The sequence below is a fragment of the Oryctolagus cuniculus genome, chromosome 1 (genome assembly GCF_964237555.1).
Source record: "Oryctolagus cuniculus chromosome 1, mOryCun1.1, whole genome shotgun sequence".
Classification (NCBI taxonomy): domain Eukaryota; kingdom Metazoa; phylum Chordata; class Mammalia; order Lagomorpha; family Leporidae; genus Oryctolagus; species Oryctolagus cuniculus.
The window spans coordinates 86,695,790-86,715,433 of record NC_091432.1 but is presented as its reverse complement, the minus strand read 5'-3'; the positions used below and the strand labels follow the sequence as shown (position 1 = coordinate 86,715,433).

The following is a 19,644-nucleotide window of genomic DNA, read 5'->3' as shown; positions in this document are numbered from 1 at the left end:
ACCAGATTGACTATTATTTTCTTATTTGGAATTTTGTGTTAAAACAACAAAAGACCAAGGGCAACAGAAATGCCCATTGCTATCTATTTATAGTAACACAAGCAATATTCATGTCAAATATGAGCCTCAAGGCAAATTGAGCCTTTAGATAAATATGAGACTTGGGGTACACAGAGGATCACAAAACCTGGGTTCAAGTCCTGCCTCTGACACTTACTTCCTTTGAGGTGATTCTGGACAGATCCTTCCATGTGCCTAGGGCTCAGTTTCCTTTATCCGTGAAACTACCTTGCCTCTTCCAACTTCATCATCCTGCATGTTTAATTTCCTTTGTTTAAAGGGAAGACCAGATTTCTGCATGTGGGTGGAGATGGAATAAGACAGCCTCCCCCTAGGTTCTTCATTGCTCTCTGAGCAAAAGAATGTGTGTTACCAAAAAAAAAAAAAAAAAAAAAAAAAAAAAGCTTTAAAGGCCAAGAATTATGTTTCTTCCCATCACTTTGCCACTCACTCAAATACAATGGTTTGCATATTTCCAAGATTCAATTTCTTCATTTAATTTTTTTTAATTCTTTATTTTTATTCTTTCAAAGAAAATCTCAGAATAAGCCCCAAAGAAGAGAACAGGACCAAGTAAACAAAAAGTAATTGTTTCACAATATGTGTCAGTTTTTTTATGTGTGTTGTCACTTTTAATCCCCATAGAAACCTTTTGAGATGGATTTCATTATATTAAGCCCCATTTGACCAACAAGGAAACAGACCCAGAGAAGATAAATTGCTCAAAGCCACTGTGAGACCAGGACGGAAACCCTGCCCTGGCCAAGTCTAAAGCTTGTACCATTTTCCTTTCACTGTTTTGCTGTGATACTCCATGCAAATGAAGTCCTTGACTTCGGTCTTACCTGCCGAGATTTCCATTAATCCTCGTGAAACCTGTTGCCTTCTCTTATCCCCAGTGGAGCCTCCCACCTTCCCTGCCATCCAGCCCTGACCAACCTATGTTCACAATCTACACAACAGAAAGATGGTATGTATTCCTGGACCTGTGCACAGATTTCTACATCTCAACATAGCCTTTTCAATGGCACTACTGCACCAACCCTCCTCTATTTTGTGAATTTCCATGTGCATGACAGTGGCACCCACTCCATTGGCCCCTTATTTCTGAGAATCTCCAATAGGCAGCCTACCTGTCTGCCTCGGTATCCACAGTTCTCTTCACTTCTTCTTCTTCAGGCTACTCTCCACAAAGCCCCCAAGAGAAGCTTACCCCACCACAAAGGAGAGCATCTTGACAGTGCCTGCTAAGCCATTCAGCCTGGAAACTCCCAAAGTCTCTAGTCTTCCAGGCACCATACTGAGTGTCCTCACTAACATTATGCTGTGCATTGTCACCCTAACCCCTGAGAAGGTCTGCTCAGAGTCTCATAAAGTCTACCTTAAATTAAATCTGTTGGCTTTTAGGTTCACCTGCAAACCACAGTACCAAGACTCAGTCCATTGGACCCTACTGGAAAATACAATGAGCTGCTGTAAACTTTGCAAAAAGAGGACATTTCTTCAGCTCCATGTTAAATATTTATCTAACAAAAGTTCATTTAATAATAACTATGTTTCAGTTCTTTGCCAGGAATATAAAGTTAGAAAAATGTATTTTGGCCAGAGCCACAGCTCACTAGGCTAATCCTCCGCCTGCGGCGCCGGCACACCGGGTTCTAGTCCCGGTCGGGGCGCCGGATTCTGTCCCAGTTGCTCCTCTTCCTGTCCAGTTCTCTGCTGTGGCCCGGGAGTGCAGTGGAGGATGGCCCAAGTGCTTGGGCCCTATACCCACATGGGAGACCAGGAAAAGCACCTGGCTCCTGGCTTCAGATCAGCGTGGTGCGCCGGCCGCAGCAGCCATTGGGGGGTGAACCAACGGTAAAGGAAGACCTTTCTCTCTGTCTCTCTCTCTCACTGTCCACTCTGCCTGTCAAAAAAAAAAGAAAAAAGAAAAATGTATTTCAATTATCTTTCCATTCCAATGCATCTAACTCCTCCATACAGTATTAGTTTACTGTGGGTATAGTGATTCTCAGTGGAGAAATGGACTCTGCAAGAGAGAGGAGAAAGTGTATTCTAATTTGAAGATGCCACCAGACATAAATGAGAAGGATGCCCTTTTCCAGTCCAACAACCTCCTCCTGCCCTTATAATATCAAGAATATTGTTTCCCCAAATATAAAGACCATTTTCAATGAAAAGCATTAAGCTCTCTATTCATAAGTGGAAAATAATGCAACACTGATAATAAGTGTGCCATGGGCAACAGGACACAGATTAACACACAATTAATTTCTTCATTAAAATGTTTAAGAAGACTCAGCCCTCTTTCAGATAAAGCAAGAAATTCTAGAAGCATTTGTGAGCACCTCAGCTCAGCCTTCTGCTGCACATGGTAGCACACCCAGATTCTTGCTAAGAGGTACGATGGAGAAGATGCACATGTGGTGTCACAGATGGCTCCCTTGCCCACAAAGATATCATTTTAGATAACTCTCAAAGCTTTGGAGGTGCCAGCTATAGTCATTGTTTTCTTGTACTCTGAGATGCTCCAATAGAATTTTTGAGAAGTTGGAATGGTTCACCTGGGATAGCATCCCCCCTTGCCATACTGCCATGTAAAATGCATGTGAAGCAATCAGAAATGAGGGTGACTGCACTGTCATCATCATGAAGAGTGAGCCTAGCCTGAGGAATTATACAGAAAGTCATACCATAGAGAAAGGAAAAATATAATCTTCATCTCTGATTAGTTTTTAGTGTCTGACCTCGTTCACTGTGACATCATAAAACAAGTCTTATAAAGCCTTACCTCCCAAAGCTACACCACTTCTAAAGTGCATTGCAGACTGCCTTTGCTACTATACTGATAATATGCTCATGGAAAGTCAATTAAAGAGAAAAGTGGGGTGAAAAAAAATTCTATCAGCCCATTCAAAATATTAAAAACATGTCAGGGAAAAAAGAGTAGGCTTTGGAGATAGGCATATGTGCATTCAAATCCTAAATGGGCTGCTCTGTAGCTTATTATCTTCAACAATTTGTTTAACTTCTCTATGGCTGCCTTATCAATGTCTACATTACAACTGTTGTAGAAGCTAATAGAAATAGCATATGAGCAGTTGTCAAGCACAGTGAATGACACAAAACAAGGGCTCAGTATATTAGAGGAGGAGTAGGAGAAGCAATATTACAGAACCAACAATAGCAGCTTATAAAGGTCATGGCAGTTACTATTATTATTATTAGAGATTTTATTTATCCATTTGAGAGGTAGAGTTACAGAGAGAGGCAGACATAGAGGTCTTCCATCAGCTGATTTACTTCCCAAATGATTGCAATGGTCAGAGCTAAGCTAATCCAAAGGCCGGAGCCAAGGGCTTCTTCTGGGTCTGCCATGTGGGTACAGGGGCCCAAGCACTTGGGCCATCTTCCACTGCTCTCCCAGGCCACAAGCAGAGAGCTGGATCAGAAGAGGAGCAGCTGGGACATGAACTGGCACCCACATGAGATGCTGGCACTGCAGGCAGAGGCCCAGCCCACCACACCACACCACAGCACCAGCCCCAGTTATTATTGTCATTAATCTTAGAGGAAAAACAATGTCTAGGAAGAGCTGAAGTTCAGATAGGAATAAAGGTCAAATTCACCCTTAAATTTCCCATGCCACATCTTGGACCAGGAGGGAAATAATTCACCCAAGATTATATAGCCAGAGAATCAGAGTAGAAATCTGAATTCAACACTGCCACTCTTTGGAGCAAATATAGAACTTTCTGAGAAGGTATAGAAGTAAAGGGATAGTATAAAAAGACAGTGTAATGCAGGCATTACACTAGCCATGGAGTCAGACAAGCTTAAGTTTAAATCCTAACTCTGCCATTTGCTGTTTGATAACCTTGGAAAAGTACCCAGTGTCTCTGAGATTCAGTGTCTTCATTCCTAAAACTCTGTTTACTGACACATACCTCAAAGAATGTTTAATATAATTGAGGAAGAATATACAAAATGTTTTTCACCATGCTCCACACATAGACAGTTCTCAATACATGGCATCTATTATGATCATTTCATGAGAAATAAAATACCCAAAGGTACCCAAAGGGATGATGATACCATTGGGCATAGCAGAGCCAATGTGGAGTGGTGACAAAAGGACAAGCACTATAATGACCAAGAACATCAAAGACAGCCTATTGAAGTAGGTGTGAGAGAGAGGATGACCCAACGCCATTACCCACTGCAAGGATAAATCAGCCAGTACTGGATGGACGCAACTAGCAGCTGTGGTTTGGAGAAGAAACCAAAGGTCAAAACTGAGGCCTTTGGGAAAACAGGACAAGGAGACAGATGGGGGGAAGATGAGGAATGAGCTGAGGAGCAGCATCTGAGGCAGATGAGGGTGAGTGGTAAAACTATCCAACCCAGAGGCTGCTCCCATGTGGGTGTGCCAGGGCTCCATTTCCATGCATGCCAGCTGCTCGGTGTGGGAAAGGGCTGACAGCTTAAAGGCAGCAAGCAGGACAGGGCAGGGAAAGACCCGCTCAGCAATAGTGCCAATGGGAGCAGTGGTGTCAGCATGTCAAAGGCAACAATTCCCAGCCCACACCATCAGGAATGAGCTGTGGACGCCAGAAAGCATAGGCAATGGGCTCAGCACCAACTGCTTAGACAGGAAAACTGGACATTCAAGGATACATAGCACAAGGCATGACAGGCTCCAGCCAGGGAAGCAGATGAAGAGAAAGGAGGGATGTGGGAGAAGCTGAGTTTTTAGTTTTTGACCTGCTTCCTATAGATTGCTCCCTCCAGGCTTCTGTGAGCAGGCGAAGGAAGATTTATTCACATAGCCATTTAATAAATCCTTATTGAATGATTATTCTAGGCTGGACATTGTTCCAAGCCCTGGGAGATACCACAATAAAAAGACATATGAAGTCCTGCTCCTCAAATAGTTTTTTAAAAAGTATGGACAATAATAAACAAGCAAATAGATAAAATCATTTCAGATGGGAAAAGCACTGTAAAGACAATTAAGTAGGATAATGTGAGAATGACAGGAGTAAGTGGTAGGAGAGCTTTTTAGAAAAGATTTATTTATTTATGTGAAAGGCAGAGATATAGAGAAGTGGGGGGGAGAGAGAGAAAAATATCTTTCATCCACCGATTCACTCCCCAAAATGGCCACATCGATCGGGACTGGGCCAGGCCAGGCTGAAGCCAGGAACCAAGAGCTTCTTCCAGGTCTCCCACATGTGTGCAGGGGCCCAAGGAATTGGGTCATCCTCTGCTGCTTTCCCAGGAGCATTTGCAGGGAGCTAGATGGGAAGTGGAACAGCCAGAACTCAAACCAGCACCCACATGGCATGCCAGCACTGCAAGTGGCATCCGTCCCCAAGAAGGCCTCTTGAGACAGGATGGGCAGGAAAGAGTATCTGAGAAGTTGGTAGCTGAACTGTAATCCTCATGATAAAGACACAGTTACAGGCAGACCTGGAGGAGGCTCATTCCAGCATATAGCAGTGGCTCCTTGCCCTCCAACTCTCTAAAGCCCATGCCAGAAGATGAAGCAGAAAGGAGTATCTCTGTGGCACTTCTTCCCGCCTTCGACTTCTTCCTAACCTGAAAATGAATCATCAAACGATTAGCCCGTTTCTCTCTGTATTCATTCAACACTCATTGAGTGTCTATCATGTGTCAGGTACTGTGCTCAGCCCAGGGAATGGGACACAGTATAGACATGGTCACCAAACCCCAGAATAAAGACAAGCCAGTGAATTAATCCAAACTTTAGACCAAAAATAGTATTTAAAATGTATTGTTAATTCAGTTTAGATCAAAATTAAATGAGGGAGGTAGGAGTGTGGTGCAGCAGGGACAACAGCATCCCTTTTTGGAGAGTTGGTTTAGCTACCAGATGCTCTGCTTCTGATCTAGTTCCTTGTTATTATGCCTGGAAAGGCAGCAGAAGATGGCCTAAGCTTGGGCCCCTGCCTCCCATGTGGGAGATCAGGACAGAGCTCCTGGTTCCTGGCCTTGGCAGGGCGGAAACCTCGCTGTTGCAGCTATTTGGGGAGTGAGCCAGCAGACAGAAGATCTCTTTCTCTTTCTCTCTCTTTTTCCTCTCTCTTTCACTCTGCTTTTCAAATAAATAAAATAAATCTTTAAAAATTAAACCAGAGGTTTTTTTACAATAGCCATAATATGGACATAAACCAAACATCCACAAACAAATGTATACAGATGATATATGTACATATAATATTTTTCTACTGCACAATGTAGTACATATAATTAATACAGTTCTGTGAACTCGAAAATTTGCTGAGAGGGTAGATCTCATTCTGTTAAGTGTTTTTAACCACCAAAAAAAAAAAAAAAGGGACACAAACGTTAGGAGATGTTGGATATATTTATTACCTTTATTTTGGTGATGGTATCACAGGTGTTTGCATATTTCCACATTCACCACATTGTACACATTAAATAGGTGCCATTCTTTGTTTATCAATTATACTTAAATAAAGCTGTTTCTAAAGTATGAAACTTGAAGGAAATGTGTATGTGTGCACACACCCATATGCCACATTAATGTTCATCCAGATAAATGTGTGCCTGGCGACACATGAACTCACAAATACAAAAAAACAAGGTCTTAACATTTGTTCATCTGAAGCAGGCATAAAAGCGAATCTTGCCACACAGCTAAAGCTACTTGCTAAACTCTAAAAAACAAAGACTAGATCTGAGGTAGTCATCCTGCTGCAAGTTTCATAATGAGCTAAAAATACAGACGAGAAAAACAATGATCTCAGCAAGGTAATTGCCAATCGGTGAACAAGTGAAGCAGACAGAATATGAACAGCAATTTGGCAGTCCTCCTGGAGGCGGGGATGAGCTCCTGTGGCTAATGCCAGTGTGGCACCAGCCGCAGTTACAGTCCAGCGCGACTGACTGAAACTGCTTGTCCCACTACTCCTGACACTCGGCCTAAGGCATTCTTGGGGGTGGGGGAGAAGACAGGAGAAGGGTGATGAGCTGAGCCGACAGGGATGGGTACCTTTTCCCGCAAAGCTTCAAATATCCCCTGTTGATCTTTCTTCACTAACATTTTTTCCTATGTGGATTTCATGCACCAGTGGCAATCAATGTCCAAGAAGGCATGAAAATTCATTTCTGTCTGGGCTCGGCCAGGATCTCTGGGCTGCCTGCATGTTGTTTTATTTTAAGAAAGCACTTGCGTTTTAGCTGGGAAGCGTATTTTGAGCACCATCTTCCAGAACGGCTTAGTGCAGGCTGGAGGCAAGGAGGTAGCAGGATGAAATGAAAGCCCTGGAGGTGTCTTTCCTCAGCTCTGCTGCTGAGAAAATCATTTGGGGATCAAGTCCCTTCAGCAGAGTTTGCTCTTCCTCTGCACAGTGAGGGTGCTAATAGCTGCTGCCTCCATGACTCGCAGGGATTGCGAATGGACCAGGCTACAAGGAAAACCACGCAGGTACAGGGCCCTGGGTTGCAAAGGTTTGCTCCTACAGAAAGGTTTTGGATAAAGCCAGGAAAGAACACTACCACATTTTTTCTTGGCTTTTTATAGGGTGTTGATCCAAGGATCTGTTTTTACATTTGAATGCAGCAGTCAACTGTAGCATAATAGATTGCAGACCTTTGTGAAAACTCACTGTGAAGGCTTCGGCAAAGAACTGGGGGCCGGCTGGCTGCACAGAACTGCACCGTCAGCAGGTTAGGAACTGGGCACTTGTCCATGTTTTCCTTTTTTTTTTTTTTTTTAAAGGAGTCATTGACCTTCCACAGGCCTGTATCAAAATGGGGGGAAGAAAAATGCTGCCAGACACTGTGGGGTTGGAAGAGACCTCTTTCAGAAGGCTGGAAAGGGCTTCATTTGGTCTATTTACTGTCATGGAAATTCTGAGTGTGACTTAGAGGCCTTCCTGGCTCTGAGCCAGGGGGAAAGGTTTGGAAAAAAGAAAGAGAGAGAGAGAGATTTCAACTGGGGGAGGGAGTAGGGTGGGAAAGCAGCTGCCCTGGCACAGCCCCCAGAGGGCTGCAAAGGGCCCCAGTGCCTACTATACAAAGGCAGATTTGGGAGTCCCTGCAAGTGTGGATGAGAGTGACAGCCAATGTCACTGTTCCAGGGTGGCCAGGCTTGATAAACACGCTGGGAACTTAGAAGTTGTTCTCCATGTGGTAGACCTCAGTCAATTTTCCATTCATTCATTCACTCTGCAGGTAGCCCTTAAGGGCCTACTGTGCTTGTGACACACCATGCTGGGCATTGAGTGTACAGATATACCCAGTACAGTCCCTGCCTTCGTGTGATAGGAAGAGCTCTGGTACAAATGGCAGCTAAGCTGCAATGGTCAGGCGGACAGGAGCTGCCCCAGGAGGGTGAGAAGACCAGTCTCAGGTCTTCCCTGCATGTGCCCTCTCCAGGGCACCTCAATTCATTTCAGCTGTCATGGCTGGAATTCCTGGCAACTGTGCAAAGAGCATGGTCCCTTCAGACTCCCAGTGAGTTGGTGCCCTCCCAGGTTCAGACACTGACTCCTCAAGTGCCAAGGATGTAGGAGCAAAACATTGTCCCCTCTCCCAGGGGTCTGCATGTAGGGAGGATTCTCAGCTCTGCTCCAGGCAAGATTCCCCTGGTGGAGGCAGGAAGGGTAGGAAGTGTTGGAGGGGCAGAAGACTGCCTTCCTAGAAACACAGATGTCACTCTGGGCGGGCAGCTTGCCTGCCCTGGGCTTTAGGCTGTTCTGGAACTGAAAGGGGGTTGGAAACCATCTGGCAGAGTAGGAAACAGAAAGCCCATGGCGAGCAGCCACCGTAGCCTTGCTTTCCCGGTTGGCCTTCCTAAGCTCCCCACAAGCAGGGACTTGTTTTCTGCTAAGCTCTCCAGGAGGCTACAGAGGGGGCTGAGGTGAACTTGTGCGTGCGTTTTCACAGCCTAAGGAGAAATGGCACATGTTGGGGGGTGGGGGAGTCGGGGAGATAAAGAGGTCAGAGAAAAGATGCAAAGCAAACACAGTGAGAACACTGCGCTGAGAACGAGAAACGCTCGCTCTGGCAGGCCTCCAGGGCTGCCACTATTATTTTTTTTTCTGGTTGAAAATCACAGGGTTGAAGATGAAGAATACCTTCAGAGATGGGGGAGGGGCGGGGCCTGGCTCCTTGGAAGGCTTATTAACACCAGGCAAACAGGATGGTAATTAATCATCGGGGTGAACTCCAGCCACAGGGATTAACACACAGCTGTATTAATGCTCCCGCCTGGTATCTTTATTTCAGGAACGTCTGAAACTTTGAGGATGTTTTTCTAAACATGATTCCCCCCCCCACCCACCCCCCCCACACTGCCCTCCATAGCTTAAATGAGGCTCCCAAAGTGAAGCCTAGCAACCATATTGTGATGTTTTTAAATTCACAATTTTATTCCAGGGACTCGTCCATCTCATTAACTCTGACTTAACTCCACTCTGGTTGGAGACAAATTGAAATAATTCAAAACATCAGGCAACTTAACATGAGGTTTTATGTACACCAGTATAAATATATATGTTTGTGTGTGTGTGTGTGTGTGTATTTCTCCCAGCTCCTAGACCTTTTTTTTATTGAGCTGCAGTTAATAGAAACAATTCTCATGACAGGAAATCTATTATGTTAAAATATATGCTAAGTCTGGCATTGTCTGGAGTGGTTAGCTTCATGTTGTCTGACAAGAAAAGGTCGACTAAGTAAATGAGGGCAACAATCAAAATCCCAGCCCAAGTTTGTCTAGCTTATGTAGAGAAATACATATTTTTATTACTTTAAAAATTGTTTATTTTTTATTTATTTGAAAGACATGGAAGGAGAAAAAGAGAGAGGGAGGGAGAGGGAGAAGGGGAGAGGGAGAGAGAGAAATTTTCCATTTGCTGGTTCACTTCCCCAAATCCCCACAACATCCTGGGCCGGGCCAGCTGGAATCCAAGAACTGAGAAGTCAGTTTGGATCTCTGATGTGGGTGGCAGGGACCCAGCTACTTTGAGCCAGCCATCATCTGGTGCCTCCCAGGATGGACTAGAAGGAAGCTGGATGGGAAATAGAGGAAGCAGGACTCAAATTGGCACTCCTTTATGGGATGTGGGCATCCCAAGCAGTGACTTGACAAGTTTGCCCCCCAAAAAATATTTTAAAAACCTTAGCAGCATGGTCTGGGAAAACAGTGGAAGATGGCCCAAGTGCTTGGGCCCCTGCACCCATGTGGGAGACCTGGAAGAAGCTCCTGGCTCCTGGTTTCAAATCAGCTCAGCTCTGGCCATTGCAACCATTTGGGGAGTGAATCAGTGGATGGAAGACCTCTCTCTGTCTCTCCCTCTGTCTGTAACTCCACCTCTCAAATAAATAAATAAAATCTTAAAAAAAAAACCATGGTAGCATGCATTTACATCTAAACATTTATATGCTACTTACAAACTATTTTTAATGTTTCTTAAATGCTGATCTGGTTGGCAACACTTTTTAGTCTCACTCTCATAATCCTGCATATTTAAAATTCATAAAAATGCTTTTCTTTGCAACTATTCTCCTGAAGTTAATTTAAACTAATGATGTCAATGTAAGAATTTGGTTATAGTTGGTGCTGCTAAATGGATGGACGGGTAGAAGGATAAGGTCTAGAATAAGGTCTACCAGATTTATATCCTCTTCCCCTCAGATGCATGCCTCTGGGTCTCAGGAGATTCCCTGGGACCTAGACAGGATGTCTGCTCTCTCAAGAACTCTTCAGTATCCAAGATACTTCCACCCAGAACTCCCTCCCTCCAGGCCTCCCCTGGGTCCCTGCATACAACTTGTGCCTATCTTGGCTTTTTGGCCATGGAACACATTTGGATTTGACTCTGCTTTGGGCTCTCCTCCTCAAGATTTGAAATGAACAAATCGGCCAACAGACAGATTTGTTATTTAAACTTTGCTTTGAGTATTAACAAGCCTCACCTGTTCTTTATCCACATCTTTTGGCAAGTAGCTCTCCACCGTTGGCTTCCTCAACTCGGCCCTGTTCCGTCTGCACATCCTCCCCTTCCCACGTCCAGATTCCTGGGGAGGGAGCAAGGTTACACAGTCTTTTCACATGCTTTTTCTGGAACATCTCATCTCTGATGTGGGCAAACTCCCGCTAGCTGCTGGAATCCAGAGAGTTTGGGATGCAGCATAGCTCTTCTTCCAAAAGATGTAATTAATGTTAGTTACGGAGACGGTACTCCAGCACTTGGTTGTGAAACCTTCCGCTTCAAAGTCAATGACTGGTAAGTTCCACTCTAAATCTTCTCTTCCCTTTGAAATAGCATTTCTTCTATTTAGCCAAAAAACTCTTCATTTCTCCTCTCAACTTTTCAACACACTCAGACATGCTCCATTAATCTAATTCTGTCTTAAATATCTCCCCTAAATTTTCCACAAAAGTTCTTAAAAATATTTTTATAATTTTATTTTCAATATCAGAACATTTTAAAAATCCATAATGATTCCACTTTTAAAATTTTTTTTTCATTTTATTAGAAAGGGAGAGAGACAGATCTTCTACCTTTTGGTTCATTCCCCAAATGCCTACAATTGCTGAGGTTGATCCAGGCCAAAGACAAGAGTCTGGAACTAGATCTGGGTCTCCCATGTGGGTGGCAGGGACCCAAGCACTTGTGCTGGGTCCTAGGGTGCTCACAGATGGGAAGCTAGATTAGACACAGAGGATCTAGGACTCACACCAGGCACTTCAACATGGGATACAGGTCTTCCAAGCAGTTTCCTAACTTCTGTGACAAACATCTGCCCACTATTACTTTTTTGCATATAAAATATGAAGTAACTATGACATAAATTACATTTTGTATAAAATATGAACAAAAGCCCCTGCCCTTACCATAGCTTCAGCTGTACTCCCAGACACAAACCCGGATAAAGATTTAGTGCCTTTCTTTCCAGACTGTTTCTATGCTTACACAAAAATGTGTCAATATCTTCAAGCCAAATATCAAGTTTCTTTGAGTCGTCTTTGCCTCTTGCCACATGTTATAGGATGAATTTGCTACATGTGAGCCATCAGTAAATTCTGACAACTCATCCTCCAACACTACCCTAAATCCATTCCAGTCACTTCTTCCTACCTGCACTGCCATACTCAATCCAAGCCACCATCATTTCTGTGAAAGCTCCCTATGTAATTGCTTTGCTCTTGATTGTAAGCAAATAGATAACAATAGTAGTGCAGTTAAGCAGAAAGTGGATTAGTGGAAATCTATTTGAAATCACAGAATTGATGAGAAGGTGATAGAAGTAGCCTCAGATATAGGTGGGTAGGAACCTAGGAAGGAGCCAATCTCAGTAAAAGCACCGAAGAAAGTAAGGTTGGCCAGGATGTCATCACTACCTTGCTGGACCTAGATATTTCACTGGCACTGGCCTCCGGCTGGCAGTAGACTCTGGATTCCACTGGGCCCTCGTGCTGCCAGCTCTGCCCGCAGTGCAGTAAATCTGTCTTGTCTTAGGTCTTTGTCGCAGCAGAGCAAGATCTGGAGTCCCAGGTCAAGAATCAGGGCCCATTTTTTAGCTATCAGAGGGGTTTAAGGAGTCTTTGGCCTGAGCAGTTTCTGGAGTAGGGGGATAGTGTCCTGCCAAGATTGCTTTGGGCAGGGCAGAGGATTTCTCAAACACAGATGGGGCTCAAATGTTTGTCAGCTGAAAAGAACGACAGCGTTTACAAATGTCTGCATTTCATTTTTTTATACAGTAGCCTGGGAAATGTTATACAAGGTAAATCAGAACAAATTACCCTTCTGTTTTAAACCCTCCAGTGGTTTCCCACTACCCTTAGAATCCTGTCCTAACCACATGCCCTGGAATACCAGATCTCCTCTGACAGATCTCCAGAGCTGGGAATCAACACAGAAGGCAGGCCCTTGCACCTGCTGGCATCGATGCCAGCAGAGCCCAAGAACAGAATTGCCCTTTGCACATGCCTCTCCATGTGCGCAGAGGGTCAGATGTCTGCATTTGGGCCCTGCTGTTTCTGAATGGCTTAGGTAAAAGCATTTTAAAACTCCAATCTAATTAGCTAATTTAAATCCTGTTCAGTTTATCGCCTCTGTACAATGTACTCCACACAGGTAGGTCCAGGATCTAATGACCATCTTCAACATAATCACTAACATTTGCATAATGGCTCACCATTTACTAAGTGCTCTCACCTACTTTAAACCATCAGATTCTTAAAATACTCTTGTGAATAGGTAGTATAGGCACTGTGACTTTAACAGGTGAGGAGACTCATAGTCAAACACCCTTCTGAAGCAAACGAGGATTGGGGGTGGGGATGAGGGGTGCCTACATTAAAATCTGCCTCTGTTAAAGTCTAAAAGTGTCTTATAATCACCTAATTCACCAGGCAGTCTAAGTAATCAAAGTTTTATTAGTGGGTATGACGAGGTGAATCAACAAAGGTCATAGGATCTTAATTCAGAGACAGGTAGTGGTAAAATGAAGGCAGTAGGGTTTAGTGTGGACTTGGGAATATCCAGCTTCTGCCTGCCCAGGGCAAACTAGGCACTGGGCAGCCACCTGCCAACCCACCATATACACCACTGATTACTGTAGATGGAATGAGTTACAATGACCAGCTGGAACCACCCCAACCAAGAAAATCAAGAGGAAGGGAGGCTAACCTATGAGCTGGGTAGGAAGCACTGGCAACTGGTTAAGGGCTGAGGTTTTATGAGACTTTTACATGCCAGGATGGATCCTCACATAAGCATCTTCTCCAGCCTCTGCCTAAAGACAGTCACTTCAGTGGGAGTGGAGAAGAGGAGGAGAAACCAGGAGGAGCAAGGCAGAGCTGGGGCTAGTCCCCTGACTACCCAGACTCCAGGGGGAGCTGCACTAGGTCCAATCCTGCTGCTTTGAAAACTTTTCTTGCAAATCCGAAAGAACAAAAGTCACAGTTCGCCATGCCCTTTGGTCTATTGGACAGTAAATCTCCTGGCTGCCGTAGCCTCTCTTGACTGTTGAGTTTCTCCCCAGGTGACAGCTACAGGCCCTTACTCCTGGCATCTCTGTCTCCTCTCCTGTCCCTGCCCTTCATTCTCTCACCACATCTGCCAGTACTGGCCTCCAAAAAGCAATCCAAGTGGCTCACAACCAAATGCAAATAACCAAGCACAGTATCTCTTTATAGTTTGTTCACACCTTTCATCCCAGAGTTTCAAAGCACAGTGCAAATGTTAACTTGTCCTCAGACACCCCAGGAGAAGCAGGTAGGTGGCAGATGCTATTATCATCTCCTGTTTTATAGAAGCAAACCAGGCTCCGAGCCATGAACTGTCTTGCTCGAGGCCTCACAGTGAATAATTGTATGTCCCGGGGACCTACATCTAGTCATTAACCGTATAATGTTACTGCTGAAATACTGCAAATATCAGCCCTCTAATTGATAACCATTTTCTTCTCTTACTTTCTTCTTTATTCTTTCCTTAGGAGCATGAGATCCCTTGTAGCAATTGGTTTCACTAATTGCCACCACCACCAACTACCTTTCCCATCTCTTAAAGAATCTAGAGATGAATTAAATCAGACACCTTGCTACATGTTAGGCATACTTGATCCCTTGCCTGGGGGAAATAATGTTGGCTAGGTCGATGTGTCTTGTAGAGTAGATGATCAGTCAGAGTGTTTATCTCCCCACTGCCCTCACCCAAGGAAGTTGCTCTCTGGCTAAAAAGAGCAGACTGTAGCTGTGGCTGGAGCAAGGTGGTCATCTCTTGTCCCACATGACTCCCTGTGGTCTGTTCAAGCTGCAAATGAGTGCACAGGGACCCCAGTGTAACTAGTCCAGATACTGGTCTGTGATTTATAAGGGATCTGATTAGAAGGTGCTAACCAATGAGGGAATTTGGTGGGAGACCAAAAAGAAAAAGATGAGTTTCAATGAGATGGTACAAGAGAAGTGGGCAAACTGAAGAGTGGTGAAGCACGTGAATGGCAGAGAAATGCCGAGTCTGCACTCCTGCCCCGGTGAGAGCAAGAGTTGAAACAAAGGGGTCCTTGGAATGCTGTGGATTCTGAGTGACCTTACAGCTCTAGTCTCTGGGAGTCTTGGCCATACTCTCATCACATTTGTGCATACCCACATCCTTTCTGACTAGTTTTTATCACACACCTCCATTTTTTAGCCTGAGATCAGAAATACTCAACTAAGATTTCACTTGGGTTCCATGACTTAAAAGCCTGAGTCACTATAATGTTGAGTAAGCCACTTGGTCTTTATACATCAAAGGTTTCATCAGCACAGCAGGACTAATAATTTCTCAGGCTGCGTCCACAGGATTGACTGAACTTCACGAAGAGTTGGTATAAAGTAGGGTTTTCCTAGCCATTGTGATGTCCAGCCACCAGGGAATCACTGACTGTCCTGATTTGATTGTTTAGAAATTTGAAGTAATGACTAGCCTTTTGTAAAGCCCTGTCACTCTGTTCTCGTAAGAACAGGATAATGTTGCCTTTCCAAGTAAAGGTCTGACCCATCCCTAGGCGGCAGGTAAGTGAATGTACTGATCCTTTTGGCTTCATTGTCTCAGGCCTCTTGGGATTCCAGGATGCGAGTTCTGAGATAGATTATGGAAGACATCAGTTATTCTGCACGAATGGCATAAATAAATCTCATGTAAGAGAGAGAGAAATTCAAATAGACGCTATGTACTTAGGGGAAAAATCCAACACACATAAAACATTTTTGAGAAATGAAATAGTTGACATTTGGATCAATCAACTTTAGCTATTAAATACCACCATCCCTGCCAAGTTCATTACCTGCAGATGAAGAGCTAGCCCTGCCCAGGAGCAGTTCTGCAGATATTCAGGTCTGCATTCACATTAAGGAAGGGAAAACCCAGATGCCAGGGAAAAGCAAGGCAAGGTCTAAGGAGACACAGATTGTTCAATGTGCCAGTATTTCCCTAAAGGATGGTTCCAACCCATCCCTGCAGTTCCGGCATCAGAGGTGCATGAGAGAATGCTGCAGGCAGCGGAAGTGCCCAGTCAGTGAGGGTCACCCCACTTGCTGCACAGCCTGCATCAGCTCATCCCTCAGACACCAGTGACAAGGCAGCAGCTCTTCCACCTCACTCTGGTGGGCATCTGTCCTGGACTCTGATTGCATGCTGTGTCAGGAGTATCTGCCCAGAGATCCACAACTTCTGCTAAGACTCCGAAGCTGCCATTCATGACAAGGAGCAGGGAGGTGCATTCCTAGTATGTGGGACAAGAGACAAAACTGCTGACGTGTGTGTGAGGTTTGGTAGCTGAGGCCTGGTACTTAGGCAGGATGCTCTGAACACAAACCCAAGTGAGTCCTGTTTTCCAGAATGAAGGAGAAGAGACATTTTTATCCCATTTGAGCTACAAGGACAGTCGCAGCATTTTCCTTAGGAGTAGGGCAGACCAAGTTTTGAAAAGATTGGATTTTATATTTTATGAGGAAGGGTGCCTCTTTTAAAAAAGTATACAAAATTAAGTGCAGAGCCTTGAGGAGTTGATGAGGGAAACCCTGAAAACTTAAGCTTCATTTCCCTTGTGGATAATTTAAATTTGCCTCTACTTCAAAATAGGTTTACTTTCTGTGGCCCTGTCTCTCTCATTTTATTCATCCCTCCCTGTCTCTCTTGCCCCGATTTCGGGTTCATTTGCCCTAGAAGGGCCTGGAGCAGGGCAGGTGATATGATTATTCAGCTGTGTCTTCTAGAGCTTTGTTACCAACTCTCCCACTGAGTCTCTCGTAGCACAAAAAAGTCTCACTGGCACTGGGAGGTGAACTCAAGGCAGAGAGATGGACGTCATTGAAGATTGTTCCAGGCAGGGCATTGTGGAGCAGCAGGTTAAGTCAAGGCTTGGAACACCTGAATTCCAATCAGAGTACCAGTTCAAGTCCTGACTGCTCCACTTCTAATCCAGCTTCCTGCTAATCTGCCTTGGAATCAGTAGGTAATGACTCAGGTACTTGAGTTCCTCCACACACCTGAGACACCTGGATGGAGTTCCTGGCTCCTGGCTTTAGCCTTGCCCGTTCCCAGCTGTTGTGAGCATTTGAGGGGGTGAACCAATGGATGGAAGATCTGTCTTTTTCTCTCTGCCTTTCATATCAATCAATCAATTAAAAATAAAATCCGCTTCTGTTGTTCCTATGAAGCTGGCTTTTGGACTCTGAGCTCTGAACTCAGTTCAGCTAGCAATTCACAGAGGTCACAGTTAGGCTTAATATTATCCCCCTCAATTCATATGTTGGCATTCTAACCCACAGTACTTAAGAATATGACTTTATTTGGAGATAGGTTCTTTACAAAGGTAATGGAGTTAAAATCAGGTCATGAAGTAGACCTTGAACTTGATATGCCTCATGTCCCTAAAAAAGGTAGAAAATTGGAGACAGACCCACACACACAAGGTGGACACCATGGGAACATAGCGAAGGCAAATACCAGGGTGCTAGTGTTTCTAGACAAACCAAGGAATGCCAAAGATTACCAGCCCCACCAGAAGCTGGGGAGAGGCATAGCATAGATCTTCCCACTGCCCTCAGCAAGGACCAGCCTTGACCTGAGACTTCTAGGACCCAAAACTGTGAAATGATATGTTTCTGTTGGTTTTCTTTTTTTAAAGATTCATTTACTTATTTATTTGAAAGGCACAGTAGCAGAGAGAGAGAGAAGAAGAGACACAGAGACACAGAGAAAGAGAGGTCTTCTATTCCCTGGTTCACTCTCCACTGGTCGAAATGGCTGGGGCAGGGCCAAGCCAAAGCTAGGAGCCCAGAGCTCCATCCAGGTCTCCTACATGGATGGCAGTTTCTCAAGCACTTGGGGACATCATTCACTGCATTCCCAGGCGCAGTGGATGCTGGATCAGAAGCAGAACAGGCAGGATTCAAAACTGCATTCCATGGGGCCGGTGCCGTGGCATAGTGGGTAGAGCCACCACCTGCAGTGCTGGCATCCCATATGAGCTGGTTCAAGACCCAGCTGCTCCACTTCCAATCCAGCTCTCTGCTATGGCCTGGGGAAGCAGTAGAAGATGGCCCAAGTCCTTGGGCCCCTGCACCCACGAGGGAGACCTGGAAGAAGCTCCTGGCTCCTGACTTCAGATCAGCTTAGCTCCGGCCGTTGTGGCCAATTGGGGAGTGAACCAGGGGATGGAAGACTCCTCTCTCTCTCTGCCTCTCCTCTCTCTGTGTAACTCTGACTTTCAAATAAAATAAATAAGTCTTTAAAATAAAAAAGAAAAAGAAACTGCATTCCTATATGGAATGCCAGCATCGCAAACAGAAGCTTAACCCACTGCACCACGTCAGCCCCAATTTCTGTTTCTTAAGCTATGCATTTTGTGATATTTTGCCCAGTAGTCCCAGCAAGTGAATACAATCACCTTAGGAACATCTCTCTTCCACATTACTTGCCATAAAATGAAAATCAGAAATAACGGCTCTCATCATCCAAGCTGCAAGGGAACAGCCCAAACAGACATGTGAAAGTGTTTTCCTCAGTATCATCCATGAGGGCGACCTCGTAGCCACAGAGGCTCCCTGGGCACTTCTGCTCAAAGGCCCTCTTTCTTGCCTGACAGTGCTACTGCTGATTTCATTCACATCATCAGTCATCACGTGACAGCAACTTCCAAAAGAAATTGTCAAGAAATTTTTCTTGAATGTGCTCAGCTATTCTTCTTGTTTCAGTCCATCATCCCAAGAGAGGACAGCATCATTCACAAAGCTTCAGCATTTGCTGGATACTTCTTATTGTGCAGACACCGGGGTCAGGGGCTGGGAGACAGAACTTCTCAGGACAAAGCCAGGTTTCCAAGGAACTGTGGTCTGGTGCGAAAACAACAAAAGACATAATACAGCTTGAAAATTGCCGCGATCTATTGGTAAAGTGCTACAGAAGCTCAGACGAGGGAGAGTCCATGCAGGACAGTGTCAGAAGAGATAATATTTGAGTTGGGCTTTGAAGGATGAATAAGAGTTTATCAAAGAAAAAGAGGAGTAGAGAGGAAAACATGGCCAGTTTTCATGACGGTGATACAGTGGTTATATTAGAGAGGAATAACATAGAAAGGGCAGACCCAGGGCTTATGGTAGGATGACTGAGTAGAAAGGGGACAAGAAGTGAGGACAGAAATTCTAAGGTCAGGACAGGTGCACCGGGTTAAACTGCCACTCATGATGCCACATCCTGTATCAGAGTGCTGTGTTCAGTCTCAGCTGTTCTGCTTCCTATCCAGTTTCCTGCTAACGCACCTGGGAAGCAGCAGATGATGGCACAAGTACATGGGTTCCTGCCACCCACGTGGGGCTCTGGGTGGAATTCCTGGCTTCTGGCTTCAGCTTGGCTCATCCTTGGCTGTTGCAAGCATTTGGGAAGTAAACCAGCAGATGAAAGGGCTTGCGCTCGAGCTCTCTCTCTGTCTGTCTCTCTCCCCTTCTCTATCTGTTACTCTGCCTCTCAAATAAATAAATAAATCTTTTTTTAAAAAACAGAAGTTTTAATGTACAAATCTGTCTTCTGAGTCTCT

At 44.7% G+C, this 19,644-nt stretch overlaps 1 long non-coding RNA gene across 3 annotated transcripts in view; it reads right to left on the bottom strand.

Annotated features, from left to right (window-relative positions):
* Positions 1-559: 559 nt before the first annotated feature.
* LOC103349689 (uncharacterized) overlaps positions 560-19,644 on the bottom strand; it is a 108,436-nt gene continuing 89,351 nt past the window's right edge. Inside the window, exons 3-4 of one of the 3 annotated variants that reach the window (XR_011390185.1) lie at positions 11,032-18,943; positions 560-1,969 (exon numbers count right to left, since the gene is read on the bottom strand). This is a non-coding gene — a long non-coding RNA (uncharacterized lncRNA). Of the gene's footprint in view, positions 1,970-2,027; positions 5,665-7,289; positions 18,944-19,644 lie in introns of those variants that run through there. The other 2 variants (XR_011390184.1, XR_007920927.2) reach the window with 2 other exon arrangements.